At 31.9% G+C, this 23,755-nt stretch overlaps 1 protein-coding gene and 1 long non-coding RNA gene across 12 annotated transcripts in view; one reads left to right on the top strand and one right to left on the bottom strand.

Moving 5' to 3' along the window:
* LOC105190537 (probable G-protein coupled receptor 158) overlaps positions 1–23,755 on the bottom strand; it is a 250,213-nt gene that overhangs the window by 176,464 nt on the left and 49,994 nt on the right. The window lies entirely within an intron of this gene.
* On the top strand, positions 1,694–23,755 carry LOC112590480 (uncharacterized). 10 transcript variants are annotated; one of them, XR_003114237.1, is made up of 9 exons: positions 1,694–2,780; positions 2,947–3,792; positions 13,540–13,823; positions 17,099–19,427; positions 19,547–19,873; positions 22,901–23,097; positions 23,205–23,292; positions 23,378–23,450; positions 23,583–23,755. It is a non-coding gene; the product is annotated as an uncharacterized LOC112590480 (long non-coding RNA). The 10 variants fall into 10 exon arrangements; XR_003114242.1 differs by having other exon boundaries at positions 1,696–2,780; positions 17,099–17,951; positions 18,088–19,427; positions 23,378–23,755; XR_003114239.1 differs by having other exon boundaries at positions 22,901–23,093; positions 23,378–23,755.

Raw genomic sequence — 23,755 nt, 5'->3', positions numbered from 1 at the left:
GCAAGGCGAAGATGGTGTCCAGTGTTGTTTCTGTTGTGTATAGCTGCGCTGCAGCAAAATCACTTTCTTTCTCCCATTGTCGGTAAAAGGCCTTTTCTCCTCAAGTGCGTCACTCATTCGAATTAGTTGCTGCTGATAATGCTCAGCAGTGATGGTTCAACCGAATTTGAGTAACTCATAGTGAATAGCGCCCTTCTGGTCCCACCAAATACACAACAAACTTTTTTTTTACATGAATGTTTAGTTCTGTAGTGTTGGTCTCGATGGCTCGCTCAGACAAACCCAAGATTTTCACCTCTTCGGATTGTCATAAAGTATCCACTTTTATCAGAGGTCATTATCTTGTGCAAAAAAGTCCTTTTTAGACCTGAAAGGACAAAGCAGTGTCTTCTTTGGTTTTCAGGAGTGAGTTCACGCGAAACATAACAGCTCTTCTTTTAGATATTCCCAGCTTATGTAAGCATTTGAAAATGGCTTGTCAGATTACTTTAAATAAATCTACAAGCTCTACCTGCTCTACCTGAGTGTGACAAGGGTTTTCCTCCAAAAGATCTTCGAATTTTCCATCTTCAACTATTTTTGGTTGTCCTGGTCGTTGTTCGTCCTTGAAATCCAAGTTCCATTTTTAAAGACTTTGGGACCACTTCTTATATGTATTGTAAGAAATAGCATCTTCGATCAAAGCCGAACAACTCATTTCTTTAGCCTCTGTGGCATTTTTCAATTGAAATGTGAATGAAAGGCAGCGCCTCAGATATTGCTATTTGTCGAACGACATAGCCTTCACTACTATTTTTTAAGATTATGTTAGCAGGACCGCTAACTATTACAGTATGTTTTAAAGCTTAGAGTTAATATTTTCAAACCACTATATGACGGAAAAAAATACAGATTTTAATAGGTATTGTCAATAATCAAATTTTGGGGCCGAGAATTAAATTGCGTATCTAATACAAAAGTGAAAATAGGATAACGTACTTTGTAAAACTAGTTTTGCTCATAAATAAGTTTTAGTAATATGAAAGACCATAAGAACACATTATAAATATATATAACACATTATAAATATAAATAGCATGTATCAAGTTACAATACATGTTAATTTATCAAGACATTAAGACGTGTCGGAAGGACTCAAACTCGTATTAAATTTCATATAACTTCAAAACATACATGAAATACAGATTAACGTGCGAAAAAAACGTGTGTTTAAAGGACTTCATGAATTTTAACAAGAATAAGTTATCATTATAATAAAAAAGTTGTTTAAAGGAATTTGGCTCCCTAACTTCAACTTCTTGGTTTTAAGGTTGTGAAGACCATCGAAATTATTAAACAGCGCAATGAAAGTGTTCCTCCATATTCTTAATAATTGCTAATAACATTCTAACATCCCTTGGAATGTCAAAAAGAATCTCTTGAGAACCAATTACACAGCTTCCGTCTACCACCGAAATATATCTAACGTCGCATTTATCCACTTTATATTACGGACACCCCGAGATTGATAGAAGTGATTTGCCTACCAGAAAAACTAAAAGATATATATGAAATATATAGAATTATTGCAGGATGAGTAATAAAATTGAAAACAAGCAGGTAATTATCAATTAAAGATTTGGTATCACTAATTGATATTTAAGTTTCTGCGAAATAATTTATGATCCTATTTAATAATGTTCATAATAACAAATATTAGAACGGTAATTATGTGTATAATGTCATATAACATTAAAAAGTGTGGAAAATAATTCGTAATTAAGAAATGTTAATAAATTTGTTTATATAATAGTCACGTTCAGAGTTAATAAACAACTAACTGCTAACAATATAACACTATTTTTTATCAAACTTTATGAACTTTGCACTACTTTTTCTGCGAAATTTTAATAGGAATTGTCAAATAAAAAAGCCAGCTAATATAGTTCCTTTAATGCGCGTACATTTCCCAACCTCTAAACAGTCTATATCATTAAAAACATTTCGAAAAACAATGTAAGTATTTCATAGAATTAATTAAATAATGCAATTTTCTACGGAACATGAATCAAGATTGATATCAATCTCCTCTTTTATATGCGCAACTGTTTATTATTCTTTAGACATAGTAATTTGTGATAAATTTGTGTGCATGTGTGATAAAAGGAACTACATTATTAAAACTGCTTTCCTTCACTGACAAAGAGGCTTACATAATACCGAAGACTGTAAGAACGCATTATAAATAGCATGCACATGAATAGAACTTGCAATACGCGTTCATTCGTTGAATCGTTAAGACGTGTTGGAAAGATTCAAACTCGTATTAAATCTTCATAAGTAAAATACAAATTAACGTGCAAAAGTTATGTGTACAGAATTTTACGAAAATCGTCAAGATTATTTATCATTATAATAAAAAAGTTGCTAAGAAGAATTCGACCTTCTTTAGTTTGTTGACTTTAAGATCGTGAAGAATATCGAGATTATTAAACGACACAATGAAAGTGTTCTTCCATATCTTCTTAATAATTATGCTGATAACCTTCAGCCTAATATCACTTGGATTGTCAACAAGAATCCCTCCAGAACAAACAACACAACTTCCGACTACCATCGAAAGACATTCAACACCATTTATACAGCCTACACGTGAACCAATTGTACCAGCTGTACCATACAAAGCTCATCTTATAGATACTCCGGAATTTGAAGAAGTAACTTGCCCACCAGGGAAACAAAAAGACCCACGCGGGATATGTCGAGATATTGCGCGATAAGCAATAATATTGAACAAGCAGGTATTTATCAATTAAAGATTTGTAATCTTTAATTATAATAAATTATTATAACAAATTACAACAATTTAATTACAACAAATGGAATTATACATAAAAATTTCTCATCTATCAGAATTTCTATTCTATATATTCATATTATTTACATCTTTTATATATTTCTCCTCAGGCCTAAATATTTGAGCCGTTCTACAACACAAAAATCTAATAATATAACAAATACAAGGAGGTAATTTAAGAGACACAAAATAACATGTATGGCAACTTACAAATGTAAACAAAACTTAATTATCACTAATAAAGTCAATTACTCTGAAGCTCTATATATTTTCTGAAATAAACTATGATCTATAATAATTTACTGACGTTTATGGTAACGAAAAATAGTATGACAATGATGTGCGTAATATTGTATAATATATTATGTTAGAAACCTGTATGAAACCATTCGATCAAATGTCTTAATAAAATTGGTATTCTATAATCGTTACATTAAGAGTTAATAAACCACTACCTAATATAACATCACACTATTTCTTATTAAAACTTATTTGAGTCACGTCTTTTATCTGTAAAATTTAGTAAGAATTAACGAAATTAGAACGTCGTTCTACGCGATTCATTAGATGCGCTTAAGAGGTATAGGTCCAATTCCCAATCTCTTCTAAAAAGTGTATATCGGACAACACATTTCGAAGGACAATGTAAGTATTTCCTAATATCGATAATCAATGCAATTTTGGGGAGCATATAAACCACAATTAGCATTAAACACATATTTTATACGCGCAATTATTTGGCATAGCGTAGATTTGTATTTGTTACATTCATAGAAACAGAATAAAGTACTTTCTAAAACTGGTTTTGCTTATAGACTTATGTATAGGTTTATGTAAGACGAAAGACTATAAAAACGCATTATAAACAGTGTACGCGTGAAAAAAGCTTACAATACGTGTTAATTTATCGAGACGGTAAGACGTGTCGGAAAGATTCAAACTCGTATTAAATTTTCGTAAGTGAAATGTAAATTAACGTACGAAAATTGTGTTTAAAAAGCGTTACGATATTTCACAAGAATAAGTTGTCACACTAAAATAAAAGTTGCTAAAAAGAATTTGACTCCCTGACTTTAGTTTCTTGGCTTTAAAGTTGTGAAGAATATTGAGATTATTAAACCGACCAATGAAAATATTCTTTCATGTTTCCTCAATAATTATCCTAATAATGTCCAGTTTTATATCACTTGGAATGTCAAAAACAAGTCCATCAAACACCGTTTGTCATTCAAATAGATCCACCTCATATTATAGACCATCTGAATTTTGAAGAAGCAACTTGCTACCAGGAAAAATAAAAGATCGATACGGAATATGTCGAGATACTGTGTTGTAAATAATAAAATTGAAGACAAGCAGGTAAATATCAATAAAAATTTACCTTTAATTACAATAAATGGAATTATATATCAAGACTCCTCATCAAAATTTCTATTCTTTATATACATATTATTTCCATATTTTATATATTTCTCCTCAGGCCTAAATATTTGAGGCATCCTATGACACAAGAAATATCTAATAAAGCAGAGGGGAGGAGTTAACAATGCAAATGAGAGGAGATTGAAAATAACTGGCATCTTAGAAATATAAATAAACATTAATTGTCACTATTAAAGTCAATTCTCCTGACATCCGATGTATCTTCTAAAATAATCTATAATATTTATTAAGGGTTATAGTAACGAACAATAATTTTCGACAATTATATGTGTGATATAATATAATGTGTCTATGTTAAAGAACTGTATGAAAAACCATTCGATTAAGAAGTCTTAATAAAATTGATCCATGTAATCATTACACTAAGATTTAATAAACCATTACTTATCACAAAATAATACTGTTTCTTACAAAAAAAGTAAACATTTGGACCATATCTTTCTCCTGTGAAATTTTAGTAAGAATTTCCGAAATAGGAGCGTCAGCCGTTCTACGTTTTATTAGACGTATGTAAAATACATAAATCTCATTTCCAATCTCCTCTAAAAAGTGTATATCGGACAAAACATTTCGGGAGAACAATGTGTTTCCTAACATCGAATATATAATACAAGGAGGTCCATTTTAATCAACAATCGGAAATTTCGGAGATTTCGTTAGGTAAGCCAGATCGCGAAAAATATTTCAAACAGAAGTTATAGGGTTCAGAGAGGAACATCTGATGGTGACCTCGATTTGACCTTGGATTGTCGGTTGAAGGTCACGTAAAGGTCAACTTTAAAATCCTAAATGGAACTCCTCATTCTTTATTGCATATTCTTATAACCCTTATCGAGGCGTTTTCAAAACACTACCTACTTTTGTCTTTTGCGTAAGCCATTCCCAAGATATGAAGCTTCAAAGTTGACATATCGCTGGCATTCGCATTACCCGATGTACACCGCGGGGAGGTTGCTCGGTCGAATTTGTACATCATAGTTTACTTTCCTTCGGGAATCACCTCAATGCCATTTTCCCTCATCGATGGATAGGTCGGGATGATCCAAATTTGGTGGCCACTAAGATCACCCGACCTTATTTCTCCAGATTTTTATCTGTGAGGATTTTTGAAAGATGCAGTGTTTCATTAACCGCCAACGATGTGGCAGGATATGATGGATCGCATCAGAAATGCATGCCGAGCGATTCCAGCAAATGTTCTTCTGAATCTCGAGAGTTTCGAAAAGGGAGTTCGAATGTGCCGAGCTGTCGATGGCGGCGTTTTCGAACATCTATGAAGAATGAGCCCCCCCCCCACACATACATAAAATCGGCCCTTGTTAGGGCCATTATAATGTACAAATCCGAGCGAGCAACCTCCCAGTTACATCGGTTACCAGCGGTTACATCGGGTAATGCGAATGATGTCAACTTTGAAACTTCATATCTTGGGAATGGCTTACGCAAAAGACAAAAGTATATAGTGTTTTAAAAACGCTTTGACAAGGGGTATAAGAATATGTAATAAAAAATTAGGAGTTCTATTTAGGATTTTAAAGTTGACCTTTACGTAACCTTCAAACGACAATCCAAGGTCAAGCCGATATCATCGTCAGATGTCTTCCTCTGAATCTTACAACTTTTGTTTGAAACATTTTTCGCGATCTGGCTCACTTGACGAAATAATACCGATTGTCGATTAAAATGGACCACCCTGTAGTGCAATTTTGGACAGCACATAAACCACGATTAGTAATTATTATTAATCACCGCTTTTATATACGCAACTATTTGGCATAGCGTAAATTAGTGATTATTTATTACATAACTGGCAACAGGATGCTTTGTAAAACTGGTTTTGTTCATAGATAGGCTTACGTAATACGAAAGACTACAAGAACGCATAAATAGCATACGTGTGAAAAAATCTTATACGTATTAATTTGTCGAGACGGTAAGACATGTCGGAAAGATTCAAACTCGTATTAAATTTTGATAAATGAAATACGAAATAGTGAGATTAACGTGCAAAAATTATGTTTAAAAGACTTTACGAAATTCAACGAAAATAAATTATCACTAATAAAAAAGTTGCTACAAAGAATTTGACTTCCTAAATTTTGTTTCTTGGCTTTAAGGTCGTGAAGAATATCGAAATTATTAAACGGTACCATGAAAGTGTTTCTCCATATTTTTTTTAATAATTGTGCTGATAATGTTCAGCCTAATATCGCTTGGAAAGTCAAAAAATATTCGTCCAGTAACACAGCTTTCGTTTACAACCGTAAATCCATATGCGCACCTGCAAAAATTTGCGCAAACTCCGTAATTAAATATTGTAGCGTTGCAGACATTTACAATGGTTTGCCCACCAGGGCAACTATCTAACTCATACAAACTTTGTCGCAAAAAGGAATAATATTAAAGACAAGCAGGTAATTATCAATTAAAAATTTGTTACCTTTAATTACAACAAAAGGAATTATATGTGAAATCTTCTCATTTATCAGGATTTCCGTTCTATATAATTATTTCATTTACTATTTTTATTTTTTATATTTCGCTTCATTGGGACCTAAATATTTGAAAGGTGCACATCACAAAAATCATACATCAAACAATACAGCAGATGTCGAAAGATAATGCAAGGGACATAAAATAACATACAACTTATAAATATGAATAAAAATATTAATTGTTACTAATGAAGTCAAATTCTGACGTTCTATATATTTCCTGGAATAATCTGTAATCTGTAATAATTTACTGATGATTATGGTAACGAAAACTAAATACAAGAATTATGTATGCAATATAATATAATGTAATATAATATGTTAGAACTGCATAAAAAATCATCCGATCAAGAAATCTTAATAAAATCGATTCATATAACCATTATATTAAGAGTTAATAAACCATTACTACTATAACATAACACTCTCTTACTGAAACTGAAATACATTTGAATCATATCCTTTTTCTATGAGATTTTTAATAAAAATTTCTATAGAATAAGAAACGTCAGCTGTTCAGCACGGTTTACTAGATGTGCGTACAAGGCATAAATTCGATTTCCATTCTCCTCTAAAAAATATATGTTAGATAAAACGCCTCGAGGAATTAAAAAAATATTTTTTAATATCAAATAATGAAATTCTTCACGGCACATAGATTAAAATTGGTGTCGTTCTATCATTTTATATGCGTAACTATTTCTCATAGAGTAAACGTGATAACTTTCTGGTAATTGTTACACCAGAGTTAATAAACCACTATCTACTATAACATAACAGTGTTTTTTATTAAAACTCAAAAATTTGAACCATATCTTTTTCTTGTGAGATTTTATTAAGAATTACGGAAATTAGAACATCTGCCTTTCGATGTGGATTATTAGATGCGTGTAGAAGAGATGAGTATAATTTCCAATATTTTCTAAAAAGTATATATAGGACAAAACATTTCGGTGAACAATGTAAGTATTTCCTAACACCGAGTACATAATGCAATTTTGGAGAACATATAAACCACAATTAGCATTAATCGCATGTTTTATATGCGCAATTATTTGGCATAGCGTAGATTTATATTTGTTACATACATGGAAACAGGATAAGATACTTTGTAAAACTGGTTTTGTTTATAGATAGGCTTATGTAACACGAAAGACTATAAGAATGCATTATAAACAGCATACGCGTGGAAAAATCTTACAATACGTGTTAATTTGTCACGTATTAGAAAGATTCAAACTTGTATTAAATTTTCGTAAGTGAAATACAGGTTACGTTTGAAAATTCTGTTTAGCATCAATTAAAAACTTGCTACTTTTGATTGCAACGAAAAGGAATTATACAAGGTGTCCCATTTTAAAAAACGCACCTCGATAATTCTTCAACGAAGCATTTTCAGCAAAAATGTTTCGGACAAAAGTTATATGATTTCAAGAGGGATAAAACAATTATACTATTTTATTTACAAACAGCACCATTTTCGAGATGTTCACTGATCATTACTTCTTAAATGGAAATTCTTATTACAACCCCAACTTTTTATTACACCGTCCTTTCCTACCAATTAATCTGAACAACTTTTGTTTGAAACATTTTTTTATTTGCCTAATATTTTTTGAGATATTTAAGAAAAACTTGTTAACTTTTTCGATATTTAACTCACGATATCTCGCTAACTACTAGGTGCGCAACTAAGTTTCCGTTTTTTGATCAATGAAAAATGGAAAATTTCAAGAGAAATACAAAAAATGGTTTATTCAAAATATTGTCCCTCGCTAGCTACACATTTTTGCCATCTCTCTGGCAATACATGAATACCGCGACGATAAAACGACGCGTCTTTGGACCGAAACCATTCATTCAACCAATTTTGCACTTCTTCGAAATTGGCCAAGTGTTATCCAGCCAAGCCATGCGCCATCGACCCGAACAAATGATAATCGGAAGGGGCCAAGTCTGGCGAATACGGCGGGTGCGGTAGCAGATCCCATTTCAGCGTTTTGATAGTGTCCTGGACGATGGAAGTGCGATGGCACGGAGCGTTGTCGTGCTGCAATATCACTCCTTCGTGTCTCGTGTCCCATTCTGGCCGTCTTTCGAGCAATACATGATTCAAATTGATCAGTTGTTGTCGCTAGCAATGCCCATTGACAGTTTCGCCCGACTTCTTTTCAGCAGCTCATAGTACACGATTCCTTTCTGATCCCACCAAACGCAGAGCATTGTCTTCTTTCTGAAGCCGTGCTTCGGCTGTGCCGTCGATGTTGATGCTTCGCCAGGTGAAAGCCACGATTTTTTGCGTTTGGGATTCGCGAAATATATCCACTTCTCATCGCCAGTAACAATTCGATGCAGGAAACTCTTTATTTTATGCCGCAAAAGCAAAATTTCGGAAGTGGCTCTTCGATTTTCCATCTGTCTCTCAGTCAACCCATGCGGCACCCATTTTCCTTCCTTTTGAATTTTTCCCATGGCATGTAAACGTTTGAAAATACCTCGGCGAGTCATGTTTAATGCCTCCGCAAGTTGATCTTGTGTTTGCGTATCATCTTCATCCAATAACGCTTGCAGATCGACGTCCTCAATTCGCAGATCCTGTTTTTGGTCTTCCGGAGCGCTCCTTGTCCACAGTCGAAATCGCCACTTCTGAAGCGTTTAAACCAATCTTCGCAGGTAGTTTTCGATGGTGCATGTTCGCCGTAGGCCTCCTCAAGCAAACGACGTGCTTCAGCTGCACTTTTTTTCAAGTTAAAGCAGAAAAGCAAAGCTTCCCGCAAATGCTGTTTATTTGAAATAAAATTCGACATCTTCGTTGTTAGAAAAAATATTTTTGCGTTGCGATATGTGTTGGTATTACAACTGGTTATTGTTAACAGATGTCCAAGCTATAAAAAAACACAACTTCAGACATGTATGTCGACTACATATGTCGTTAGCGCCATCCATGTGTGAAACCCGGAAACTTAGTTGCGCACCTAGTATTTGTCGGAAGAAAAAGTGGTACTAGACTTTTTTGCTCTATTTAATCTCAAGAATATATTACGTATTATAAGAGCGCTCTGACTTTTGTTAACTTACTGACTTGGAAATTTCAAAATCATCAAATTAACAAAAGTAAGAGCGCTATTGTAACAATATATTCTTGAGACCAAGTAAAACAAAAAAGTCTAATATCACTTTTTCTCCCGACAAATAGTTAGAGAAATATCGTGGGTTAAATATTGAAAAAGTTATCAAGTTTTCCTTAAATAACTCAAAAAATATTAGGCAAATAAAAAAATGTTTGAGACAAAAGTTGTTCAGATTAATTGATAGGAAAGGACGGTGTAATAAAAAATTGGGGTTTCTATTTAAGAAAAATAATGATCAGTGAATATCTAGAAAGTGGTACCATTTGTAAACAAAATGATGATGATAGTTGTTTTATATCCTCCTTAAAATTATATAACTTTTGTCCTGACATTTTTGCTGAAAATGCTTTGTTGAAGAATTATCGAAGTGTGTTTTTTAAAATGGGTCATCCTGTACATGAAATCTTTTCATTTCATTATCAGGATATCCGTTCTATATATTTATTTCATTAATTATTTTTATCTTTTATATATCTCTTCAGGGGCCCTAAATATTTCAAACACATCACAAAAATTATCAAATTGTAACACAATAGGTGTGAGGAGATAATTCAAGCGGCATGAAATAACATATGGGAACCAACGAATGTAAATAAACATTAATTATCACTAATAAAGCCAATTGTTTTGATATGTTACAAATTTTCTGAAATAAACTATGATCTATAATAATTTACTGATGTGTATATATATACAGGGCATCGCAAAAGTAACGGACCACCCTAATAACTTCTCAGTATTGAAGTTTCAAGGAAAATGATCTGAATAAAAGTTGTAGGGATTTAAGTGAGCTACGTAAATGGGCTTATGATGACCTAGACTTTGACCTTGACCTCTATTTTTAAGGTCATTTGAAGATCAACTTGCGTTTTTTAAACGGGAACCCTTATTTTTTATTACATTGTTTTTTTCTACTAGTTCATTTGAACAACTTTTGTCTAAAACATTTTTTTATTTGTCTAATATTTTTTTAGATATTTGAGGAAAACTTGATAACTTCTTCATTATTTAACTTACGATATCTCGCTAACTATCTGTCGGAAGAAAAAGCAATATTAGACTTTCTTGCTTTATTTAGTCCCAAGAATATATTGTTACAATAGCGCCTTGACTTTTGTTAACTTACTGATTTTTGGAAATTTTAAAATCATCAAATTAATAAAAATCAAGGCGCTATTGTAACAATATATTCTTGAGGCTAAATAAAGCAAGAAAGTCTAGTACCACTTTTTCTTCCGACAAATAATTAGCGAGATATCGTAAGTTAAATATTGAAAAGGTTATCAAGTTTTCCTTAAATATCTCAAAAAATATTAGACAAATGAAAAAATGTTTTAGACAAAAGTTGTTCAAATTAACTAGTAGAAAAAAACGGTGTAATAAAAAATAGGAGTTTCCGTTTAAAAAACGCAAGTTGACCTCCAAATGACTTTGAAAATGAAGGTCAAGATCAAAGTCAAGGTTGTCATAAGATAGCTCACATTAAATCCCTACAACTTTTATTCAAATCATTTTCCTTGAAACTTCAATACTGAAGAGTTATTAGAGCGGTCCGTTACTTTTGAGACACCCTGTATAACGAAAAGTAGTATGACAATTATGTACATAATATAATATATTATCTTAGAAAACTGCATGAAAAATCATTCAATCAACATGTTTTAATAAAATTAGTTTTCTATAACCGTTACACCAAGAGTTAATAAACCACTGCCTAACATAACATCACAATGTTACTTATTAAAACTTATTTGAGCCACGTCTCTTATCTGCAAAATTTAGAATTAACGAAATTGGAATGTTGGCTATTCTAAGCGATTCATTAGATACGCTTAGAAGACGTAGATCCAATTCTCAATCTCTTCTAAAAAGTGTAGGATAAGTCCGGAATAGATGGCCATAAGGGATAGATGGTCAATAGCTATAATTTTGTTATTATATGCTAGACGTCAGCGCTGATCGGTCAGTTGTGAGTTGGATGTACTACAAGTAAGTGTGTTTCATCCTGATGTCCAGAAACACTGTTATTGTGAGTAAATAAATATTTTGTTTCTAGTAACCTCCAAAATGTTTCACACGGAAAAATACCTTGTGAGTATGGTTTATTTACAACATTAGACCTGGGCTTAAACAACTAAAAAAACGTCGTATTTTCATATTTAATCTCGAAATTCGTCACCGAGACTACGTTTCACACGGTATATGCATTTTTACGCGAACTCTCCAAACGGGGATAGATGGTCCATTTTTTTTCAGGGTTAGATGGGCAGTCTACTTAGCGAGAAATAATAAGTAATGGACATCGGATGGACATTTTCTAGATATATATAGTATATCTATACGACTGTCATTTTTCCCTAGTACCTAACATTAAATGTCAAACTTGTCAACACCGATCGGTTAATCGCAGTTGGATCAAGTTGGATGTACCACGAATAGGTGTGTTTCTTTCTGAGACAGGAGACATCAGAAGGCCAACCGGCAGGGGGTAACCCTCTTCGGGGACCGCGCCCTGGATTCCCTTCGTGGAACAGGGCGCGATACACAGGTGGCGAGGGGCTCCCGGAAGGGTGCCCTGGGGCCGGGGGGTTGGGGAGGGAATACGGGAGTAGTTCCCCCGACTCTCCTCCTCACGGTCCGACAGGTAGACATCCCGCAGGGGTTTTAGTCAGTAAGAGTCCGACATAACCCCTTCCCCCCCAAGGGGAGGGGGTATCCATGATGGATTTCCCCTGCGTGACCAAAAAAAAAAAAGGTGTGTTTCTTTCTGATGCACAAAAACACTATTATTATGAATAAATAAATGTTATACGTTTCTATTAACCTCCAAAATGTTTCATACATCGGAATAATACTTTGCAAATACGCAATAATATTTTGAGTTACAACATTAAACCTGGGCTTGAATGACTAAACAACATCGTATTTAACCTAAAAATTCATTACCGAGATGACGTATGCCCAACTATCTCTTGACATATGACCATCTAATCTGGACACCTGACCATCTATCCCTCACAGAAGCATTTCGTTATTATTGGCGCCCATGAATTTTTTTTCACAAAAACTCTTCAGTATCTAACATTATCCTCTACTGAATGTATTGATATATTTTTAACCATTTATTGCATTAATACAGATGTGTTATCAGCAATTAAAATCTATATCGGACAAAACATTTTGAAGGACAATATAAGTATTTCCTAACGTTGAATAATTAATGCAATTTTGGAGAACATATAAATCACAATCAGCATTAATTGTATATTTTATATACACAATTATTTGGCATACCGTAGATTTATATTTGTTACATTATGGAAACAGGATAAGGTAACTTTGTAGAACTGGTTTTGCTTATAGATAGGCTTATGTAACACGAAAGACTATAAGAACGCATTATAAACAGCATACGCGTGGAAAAATCTTACAATACGTGTTAATTTGTCGGGACGATAAGACGTGTCGGGAAGACTCAAACTCGTATTAAATTTTCGTAAGTAAAAAATACAGACTAACGTGCGAAAACTATATTTGAAGGACCTTAAAAAATTCAACAAGAATAAGTTATCATTATGACAAAAAAGTTGCCAAAAAGAATTTGACTTTCTAATTTTAGTTTCTTGGCTTTAAGATCGTAAAATATATCGGGATTATTGAACGTCATAATGAAAGTGTTCCTTCATGTTTCCTTAATAATTGGGCTGATAATATTCAGCCTAATATCATTTGGAAACCCAAAAAGAATCCGACCAACAACACAGCTTCCGTCTACAACCGTACTTTCAACAACACCTCAGCCAGCTCAAGCACCTACTGTTATAGAGTTGCCGGAATTTGAAGAAAAGACTTGCCCATCCGGACAACTAAAAGACCCACGCGGAATATGTCGCACAAAGCAATAATATTAAGAAAAAGGTAATTATCAATTAAAAATTTGCTAAAAAATTTGCTTTAATTATGACTAAAGAAATTATGCATGATATCTTCTCATTTATCATGATCTCCATTCTATATATTTATTTTATTTACCCTTTTTAGCTTTCATATTTTTCTTCATGAGGGCCTAAATATTGGCCTAAATAAAATTTGAACGTTCCACAAAGAGCCTCGGCAAGCCCCATGCAAAAAATGCCCGTTTTCGGTACCTCGATTTTTGAAACTTCTTTTATGCCAAATGGTTACTTATGATGACCTAAAAATCCCTGCAAAATTTCAAGATGAGCATATGCCCCGTTTAAGAAATATAGGGGGTCAAAGTTGACCATGTCCAATTAAAAAATATAGCAGCTTCACATTTATACTCCAATAATAATGTCCAAAAAATTCAGCCGAAATGGTTCTTTTAAGATTTTTGGCTGCTGATTACGAATCTGAAGTCAGATTTAAAAAATTCAAAATGGCGGATCCAATATGGCGGACGAATTTTTCTTAAATTCATCAGATTCACTTGAAACTCGTTACTCGGGGGTTTTTGGGGTCGTTGATTACGAATCTAGCGGTTAACTAACTTTTAACCAACACTAAATCTTCTTTGTCACTACATTAAATCTACTTTGACCCTACATAGAATCTATTTTGTCCTACAATGGACCTATTTTTCCTCACATTGGACCTACATTCTACCTAGGAACGGTGAGCGTCGAGCGTACTGAGTCTCGTTTTAAAGAGTTCGGCCTAGAGTTACGAAACCCTGAAAACAAAAGACGATCAGCAGATCATCATTTCATTAACATTCCATCCTACGTCTTATTTGCATCGTACGCTTGCGAATGTAATAAAATAAAAGTTTCAGTTTCGAAAATCTGGAAATATTGTTGTTTGAAAAATATTATTAATGATAAATGGTAAGAGTTTTTTTGTATTCTTTGTTTTTTCATGCTAATGACTTAAATCTATGATTTTTTGTTGTTTAAAAAGTTTTTATATGCCCTACTGCAAAAAGTTCGATTTTCTAGCAAAAATGCCTTTCGTTAAATGCGTCAGCTGTGATAAGCAAAAAAGAAGTAAAGATGACAAGTTTTTTCCTGTTAACAATATTCAAGACCCATTAACAGTTATTAATAATATGAGACAATTGCGCAACTCAAAAAAACGTAAACTAAGTGAAATATGTGATATTTCATCAGATGCTAAACTCTGCAGAAGTTGCAAACTCTTTTTTTGAGTTTTTTCGAGTTGCCCAATTGTCTCATATTATTAATAACTGTTAATGGGTCTTGAATATTGTTAACAGGAAAAAACTTGTCATCTTTACTTCTTTTTTGCTTATCACAGCTGACGCATTTAACGAAAGGCATTTTTGCTAGAAAATCGAACTTTTTGCAGTAGGGCATATAAAAACTTTTTAAACAACAAAAAATCATAGATTTAAGTCATTAGCATGAAAAAACAAAGAATACAAAAAAACTCTTACCATTTATCATTAATAATATTTTTCAAACAACAATATTTCCAGATTTTCGAAACTGAAACTTTTATTTTATTACATTCGCAAGCGTACGATGCAAATAAGACGTAGGATGGAATGTTAATGAAATGATGATCTGCTGATCGTCTTTTGTTTTCAGGGTTTCGTAACTCTAGGCCGAACTCTTTAAAACGAGACTCAGTACGCTCGACGCTCACCGTTCCTAGGTAGAATGTAGGTCCAATGTGAGGAAAAATAGGTCCATTGTAGGACAAAATAGATTCTATGTAGGGTCAAAGTAGATTTAATGTAGTGACAAAGAAGATTTAGTGTTGGTTAAAAGTTAGTTAACCGCTAGATTCGTAATCAACGACCCCAAAAACCCCCGAGTAACGAGTTTCAAGTGAATCTGATGAATTTAAGAAAAATTCGTCCGCCATATTGGATCCGCCATTTTGAATTTTTTAAATCTGACTTCAGATTCGTAATCAGCAGCCAAAAATCTTAAAAGAACCATTTCGGCTGAATTTTTTGGACATTATTATTGGAGTATAAATGTGAAGCTGCTATATTTTTTAATTGGACATGGTCAACTTTGACCCCCTATATTTCTTAAACGGGGCATATGCTCATCTTGAAATTTTGCAGGGATTTTTAGGTCATCATAAGTAACCATTTGGCATAAAAGAAGTTTCAAAAATCGAGGTACCGAAAACGGGCATTTTTTATCGATGCTCTTTGACCGAATAAAATTAAAACGTTTCACAAAAAACATCAAATACTACAGCAGATGTGAAAGGGTAATGCAAAAGACATAAAATAACATATGACAGTTTACAAATGTGAATAAATATTAATTATTACTAGTAATATTAGTAATACTAGTAATACTAGTAATCACTAGTAATAAGGTTAATTGTTCTGACGTTATATATATCTCCTGAAATAATCTATAATCTATAATAATTTACTGATGCTGATGGTAACGAATATAGTATAAGAATTATGTATGTAATAGAATATAATATAATATGTTAAAACTGCATGAAAAATCATCTGATTAAGAAGTCTTAATAAAATCAATTCATATAACATATATTACACTAAGCCTACCTTGAAGGATTAGGTAATTAGTTCCTTACATTAAATAATAAAATCCTTCAGCGCACATAAATTAATATTAGCATCGTTCGACTATTTTATATTTTGTAACTATCATATTTTGCAACTATTTTTCATACTTTGGATGTGATAATTTGTCACATGCGTGGAAGCAAAATAACGTATTTTATAAAACTTGTTTTGCTCATGAATAGGATTATGTAATATCAAGGGCTACAATAATATTATAAATAGAATGTACGTTGGCAGAACTTATAGTATGTGTTAGCTCATTGGGACACTAAGACGTGTCGAAAAGATTGAAATTTGTATTAAATTTTTATAAGTAAAATACAGATTATCCTACAAAAACTGTGTTTAAAGAAATTTGCGAAATTCTATAAGAATAGTTTATCAATATAATAGAAAAGTTATTAAAAAGAATTGTTTTCTTAACATCAGTTTCTTGGTTTTAAAGTTGTGAAGAATATCCAAATTATTAAACAGCATCAATTAAAAACTTGCTATCTTTAATTACAACAAAAAGGAATTATATATAAAATCTTTTCACTTATTAGGACTTCCATTCTATATGTTCATTTAATTAATTATTTTTATTTTTTATATCTCTTCTATTTCTTCTATTCTCTTTAGGGATATTAAATATTCCTAAATATTTCAGATACGCCTCTAGAATTACTAAATAATATAGCAGATATGAGGAGGTAATTCAAGCAACATAAAATAACACATGGCAATCTACGAACTAAACATTAATTATCACTAATAGTCAATTATTCTATATATCTTCTGAAATAATCTTCGAAAATAATCTACGTATAATCTATAATAATTTACTGATGGTTATAACGAAAAATAATATGACAATTACGTGCGTAATATAATATATTATGTTAGAAAACTATATAAAACATCAAAAAGTCACACATCCGATCAAAAAGTTTTAATAAATTCACTTTTTGATAATCGTTACACTAAGAGTTACCACTATCTACTATACCACTATCTACTATAATATAATACTATTTCTTTTTAAAGCTCTAAATATTTTAATCGCAACTTTTCTTGTGAAATTTTAATAGAAATTACTGAAATTAGAACGTCAGCCGTTCAACGCGGTTTGTTAGATTCGTGTAGAAGGCAAGGTAGGTTTAATTCTTAATTTACCCTAAAATGTGTATATCTCGGGGAACAAAATAAGAATTTCCTAACATCGAGTAAATAATGCAATTGTGAGCAGTACATAAACCGTGAATAGTATTAATTACATTTTATATGCACAACTATTTGTCAAGTAATTAGTTTAAATAGTATAGATTAGTGATTATTTGTTGCATATGTGGGAACTGGATAAGACTTTTTATAAAACTGGTTTTGCTAGATAGGCTTACGTAATACGACAGACTATAGGTACATATTATAAATAGCATGCGCTTGAAAAGAATTCTCAATATGTGTTAATTTGTCGGGACGGTAAGACGTGTTGGGAGGACTCAAACTCATATCAAATTTTCGTAAGTAAAATACAGATTACCGTGCAAAAACTATGTTTGAAGAACCTTACAAAATGCAACAAGAATAAGTTATTATTATCATAAAACAGTTACTAAAAAGAATTTGACTTTCTAATTTTAGTTTTTTGGCTTTAAGGTGGTGAAAAATTGAGATTATTAAATAGCACAATGAAAGATTTTTTCTGTTTTCCTAATAACTATGCTGATAATGCTCAGCCTAATATCACTTGGAAAGTCAGAAAGAGTCCATCGAGAAGTAACAACACAGCTTCCGGCTATCAGCGAATTACATGCAACAGAAAGTTGCCATACAAGCCATACAGCCATACAAGAAGAGTTACCTAATATTATATACCTCCCGAGATTGACAGTGGTTTGCCCACCAGGGAAACTAAAAGATCCACACGGAATATGTCGAGATATTGCGGAATAAGCAATGAAATTGAAAACAAGTAGGTAATTATCAATTAAAGATATGCTATCACTAATTATAACAAATGGAATTAACAACATATGAAAACTTTTCATCCATCAAGACCTCCATTTTATGTATTCATCCTATTTATTCTATATATATTCATCCTATCTATTCTATCTATTCTTCCCACCTCAGCCCTAAATATTTGAAACGTTACATAATACAGAAATTGTCAAATAATACAGCAGAGTCGAAAAAGTAATTCAGGGGACATAAAATAATATATGGTAACTTACAAATGAAAATAAACATCAATTAATTATCATTAAGAAAATCAATTGTTCCGACGTTCTATATATTTTGATGAAATAATCTATAATCTATAATATTTACTGATGCTTGTGTTAACAAAAAACGGTTTGACAATTATATGTGTAATATAAAATAATATGTTGAAGAACTGTATAAGAAATCATTTGACTAAGAAATCTTAATAAAATTGGTTCATATAACTGTTACATTAAGTGTCGATAAATAACTACTACTGCTGTAACATAACACTGTTTCTTATTAAAACTCAGAAACATTTGAATCAGATCTTTCATCTGTGAAATTTTAGTAAAAATTACCGAAATTAAAATCTTTCAACGCGGTTCGTTAGATGCGCGTAGAAGGCATAGATTTAATTTCCAATCTCTTCTAAAAAGCGTATATAGGACTAAATATTTCGGGGAACAATGTAAGTATATTCTAACATTGAATAATTAATGCAATTTTGGAAAGCACATAAACCACGATTAGTAATTATTATTAATTGCTTCTTTTATATGCGCAATTATTTGGCATGGTGTAGATTAGTGATTATTTGTTACATACCTCGAAACAGGATAAAACTGTGACAGTGTAAAACTGGTTTTGCTCATAGATAGGCTTACGTAACACGAAAGATTATAAGAATGCATTATAAACAGCATACGCGTAGAAAAATCTTACAATACGTGTTAATTTGTCGGAACGATAAGACGTGTCGGGAAGACTCAAACTCATATTAAATTTTCGTAAGTGAAATACAGATTAACGTACGAAAACTATACTTAAACGAACTTACGAAATTCAATAAGAATAAGTTATTATTATAACAAAAAAGTTCAAAAAGAATTTGACTTTCTAATTTTAGTTTGGCTTTAATGTCGTGAAGAATATCGAGATTATTAAACAGCCAATGAAAGTGTTGCTCCATGCTTTCTTAATATTTATGCTAATAATGTCGAGCCTAATACCACTTGGAAAATCAGAAGGAGTCCGTCAAGAACCAACAACATAGCTTCCGTTTACCGTCGAATATCTACAACAGGACGTTATTATTTACTTAACATTATACATCTACCGAGATCGAAAGAAGTGACGTGCTCACTGCTCACCAGAGAAACTAAAAGATCCACACGGAAGATGTCGAACTATTGGGGCAATAAAAATAATACGCAATAAAATTGAAAACTAGTAGGTAATTATCAATTAAAGATATACTATCATTAATTACAACAAATGGAGTTAACAACATATGAAATTTTCTCATCTATCAGCATCTCTATTTTACATATTCGTATTATTTCCACTTCGGGACTAAATATTTGAGACGTTGACACAGAAGACAAAAATTGTCAATGCAACAGATTTGAGAAAGTAATTCAGGGAACATAAAATAACATATGGCAACTTGCAAATGAAAATAAACATCAATTATCATTAACAAAGTTAATTATTCCAACGTTCTATATATTTCCTGAAATAATCTATAATCTATAATAATTTACTGATGCTTGTGTTAACGAAAAATGATATGACACTTATGTGTGTAATATAAAATAATATGTTGGAGAACTCTATGAAAAATTATTTGATTAAGAAACCTTGATAAAATTGGTTCATATAACTGTTACATCAAAGCCCGGTCCAGAATAGGTTGCAAACACCCAGTTGCGAGTTGCGAAGAATGGCAACTAATTACAAAGTATTATTTTCGGTCGGAAGAGACAGTTGCGGTTGCTAAAAGAGAGTTACCCAACTTTTTACTTCTTGGCAACGGCAACCGACAATCGTAACTGTCTCTTACAACCGAAAATAGCACTTTGTAACTAATAGTTGCCATCCTTTGCAATTCGCAACTGATCTTTGCAACCTATTCTGGACTGAGCTTAAAAGTCAATAAATCACTACTACTGTAATATGACACTGTTTCTTGTTAAAACTCAGAAACATTTGAACCACATTTTTTACCTGTGAAATTTTAGTAAAAATTATCGAAATTAAAACGTCAGTCTTTCAACGCAATTCATTAGATGCTCGCAGAAGGTACAGATTCAATTTCCGATCTCTTCTAAGAAATATATATCGGACAAAACATTTCGGGAAATAATGTAAGTGTTTCTTAACATCAAATACATAATGCAATTTTGAACAACATGACTACGTGGTCCTTGATCCAACATAAACTACGATTAGTAGTAATTATTAATCGCTTCTTTTACATGCGCCATTGTTTGGCATAGCGTAGATTAGTGATTATTTGTTACATAACTGGCAACAGATTACTTTGTAAAACTGATTTTGTTCATAGATAGGCTTACGTAATACGAAAGACTATAAGAACCCATAATAAACAGCGTACGTGTGAAAAAATTTTACAATACGTGTTAATTTGTCGAGACGGTAAAACGTGTCGAGAAGACAAACTTATATTACATTTTTGTAAGTGAAATACAGATTAACGTGCAAAAACTATGTTTGAAGGACCTTATGAAATTCAATAAGAATAAGTCATCATTGTAACAAAAAAGTTGCCAAAGAAAATTTGACTTTCTAATTTTAGTTTCTCAGCTTTAAGATCATGAAGTATATCGAAATTATTAAACATCACAATGCAAGTGTTCCTCCATGTTTTCTTAATAACTATGCTGATAATGTTCAACATAATATCACACGGAAAGTCAAAAGGAACCCTTCCAGTAACACAAGTTTTCCTTAAATATCTCAAAAAATATTAGGTAAATAAAAAAAATTTTAGACAAAAGTTGTTTAAATTAATGGATAGAAAAGGACGGTGTAATAAAAAATTTGATGATTTTGAAATTTCCAAGTCAGTAAGTTAACAAAAGTCAGAACGCTATTGTAATATATTCTTGAGATTAAATAGAGCAGAAAAGTCTAGTACCACTTTCTCTTCTGACAAATAGTTAGTGAGATATCGTGAGTTAAATATCGAAAAAGTTAACAAGTTTTTCTTAAATATCTCAAAAAATACTAGGCAAATAAAAAAATATTTCAGACAAAAGTTATTTAAATTAATTGGTAGAAAATGATGGTGTAATAAAAAATTGGGGTTTCCATTTAAAAAAAATAATGATCAGTAAATATCTCGAAAGTGGTGGTATTTGTAAACAAAATAGTATAGTTGTTTTATGTCTCCCTTGAAATCATACTTTTGTCCGAAACATTTTTACTGAAAATGCTTCGTTGAAGAATTATCTAGGTACGTTTCTTAAAATGGGACACCCTGTATATACATATATATATCTGTATATCATATATATATATATATATATGAACTTGAAACTTTGACAACAATCAATGCTAGCTAATAACCACTAACTCAACTCACATATACGTGAAGTCGGCCAGTGGACGCAGGCTCTGTGAACGCACGTATATATAAGTCCAGCCTTCAAAGTGTTGAGAAATTTCAATAAAAACAGTTTTTATAGTTATTATATTGTTTTATATAATTATTATATTATTATATTACAATAATAAATTATTATTTACTAGTAACATAAAGCTATATTTTATTAAAATTGTTGACTGTTATTTTCTGACCGACACATCAAGAATAAATTTATTTTTTAAGTTCTTCTAAATGATAAAGGGCGAAAATTTTTCAAAGATCTATATAGTTATTTGCTAATGTTAAAGAAATAATGCAATTTTTCACGGAACATAAGCATATTAGTACAATTGTCACATTTTAGCCGTAGTAGCTTTTTGCTTGCATGTAAATAGGATATCCTGTTTTATGAAACCGGTTTTCTCATTGATTATCCTGAAGCTGTTTTAAAGATCATTAAGACGTATTATAAGTAGTATATGCGCGAGATAAAACGTACAATACGTGTTTATTTGTCGAGACTGTAAGACGTGTCACAGAGATTCAAGCTCATGTTAAATCCTCAATTGTAATACAAAGTAATCAATATAAGAAGAGGAAGATCAAGTTGCGAAAACAATACATAGAGGAAAATTTAAAAGGTCGATTGAAAATAAAATTTATCAAAAAAAACAATTGTAATAATAAAAAAGTTGTTACAAAGAATTTGACTTTTCAACTTCAATTTTTCGACTCTTGGATCGTGAAAAACAAATAGATTTTTATATAGTACAATGAAAGTATTCCTTTATGATTTCTTAATAATGATACTGATATTAATTAATATGATATCACTGGGGACATCCAAGGAACATATTGAACAACTTACAGAAGCAGTTGAAGAAGAGTCATTAACAGAAATTCCACTTTCTACCGTGAATTATTCAGAAACCTCTCTCGAAATAGCACCTTTTATCGCTAATATCATAGAATTTAAACCTCGTATTGCCGTAACTTGCCCAGAAGGAGAACAACTAGATCCACACGGGATATGTCGCCAGAGGATGTAATGTTGAAGACACATGTAGGTAATTATCAACTTAACTGCATTAGACAAAATTATAGGTAAGAACTTAATCAGAATTCGTAATTTATATATTTTCTCTACTTCCTGACATTTTTTGCTTGCTTTCAGATATAAAGTGATTTTCATTGGTAATGCTGAATCCAGTAAAAATAATGGAACACATAAAAATAATAACTACACAACTATAGAATACCATGTATGCTACATTGTACAAATATAAAAAAATATAAATTTTTATAATTAATGTCCGTTGTTGTGTATTGTTTTGTTATTCCTTCCAGATAATACTTTGCGATCCGCTGACACTGTAACATCGTCGTATCTTCTCTAACGTTATGATTCGTCGAATATATAGTAATATATAGTAGTCAACTATATATAGTAATATTGCGTAGTATCATAGTAATGCGATGATGTAAAAAATGTGATTATAGTTAAAAACACACCTATGATTGAATATGTCCTTTTATATGGCTATTTTTTTAGGGGGAGGATATACAAATCCGAAGCAAAATCAGCGTCCCTTCTATGAAGTTCCAGAAGATTTTCTTTGTTTAAAAGGCCAAAGAATGAATACTCAGTCTTACACTGGGTGACTCAGAGTTCAGATATGTCGTTTTCCTTTCTAATGAAAAGAATGCGCAGATAATTGTCGATTT

Source organism: Harpegnathos saltator, unplaced genomic scaffold (genome assembly GCF_003227715.2).
Source record: "Harpegnathos saltator strain DR-91 unplaced genomic scaffold, Hsal_v8.6 scaffold832, whole genome shotgun sequence".
NCBI classification, from domain to species: Eukaryota; Metazoa; Arthropoda; class Insecta; order Hymenoptera; family Formicidae; genus Harpegnathos; species Harpegnathos saltator.
The sequence above is the reverse complement of the archived record's forward strand: the minus strand, read 5'-3'. Positions and strand labels throughout refer to the sequence as shown.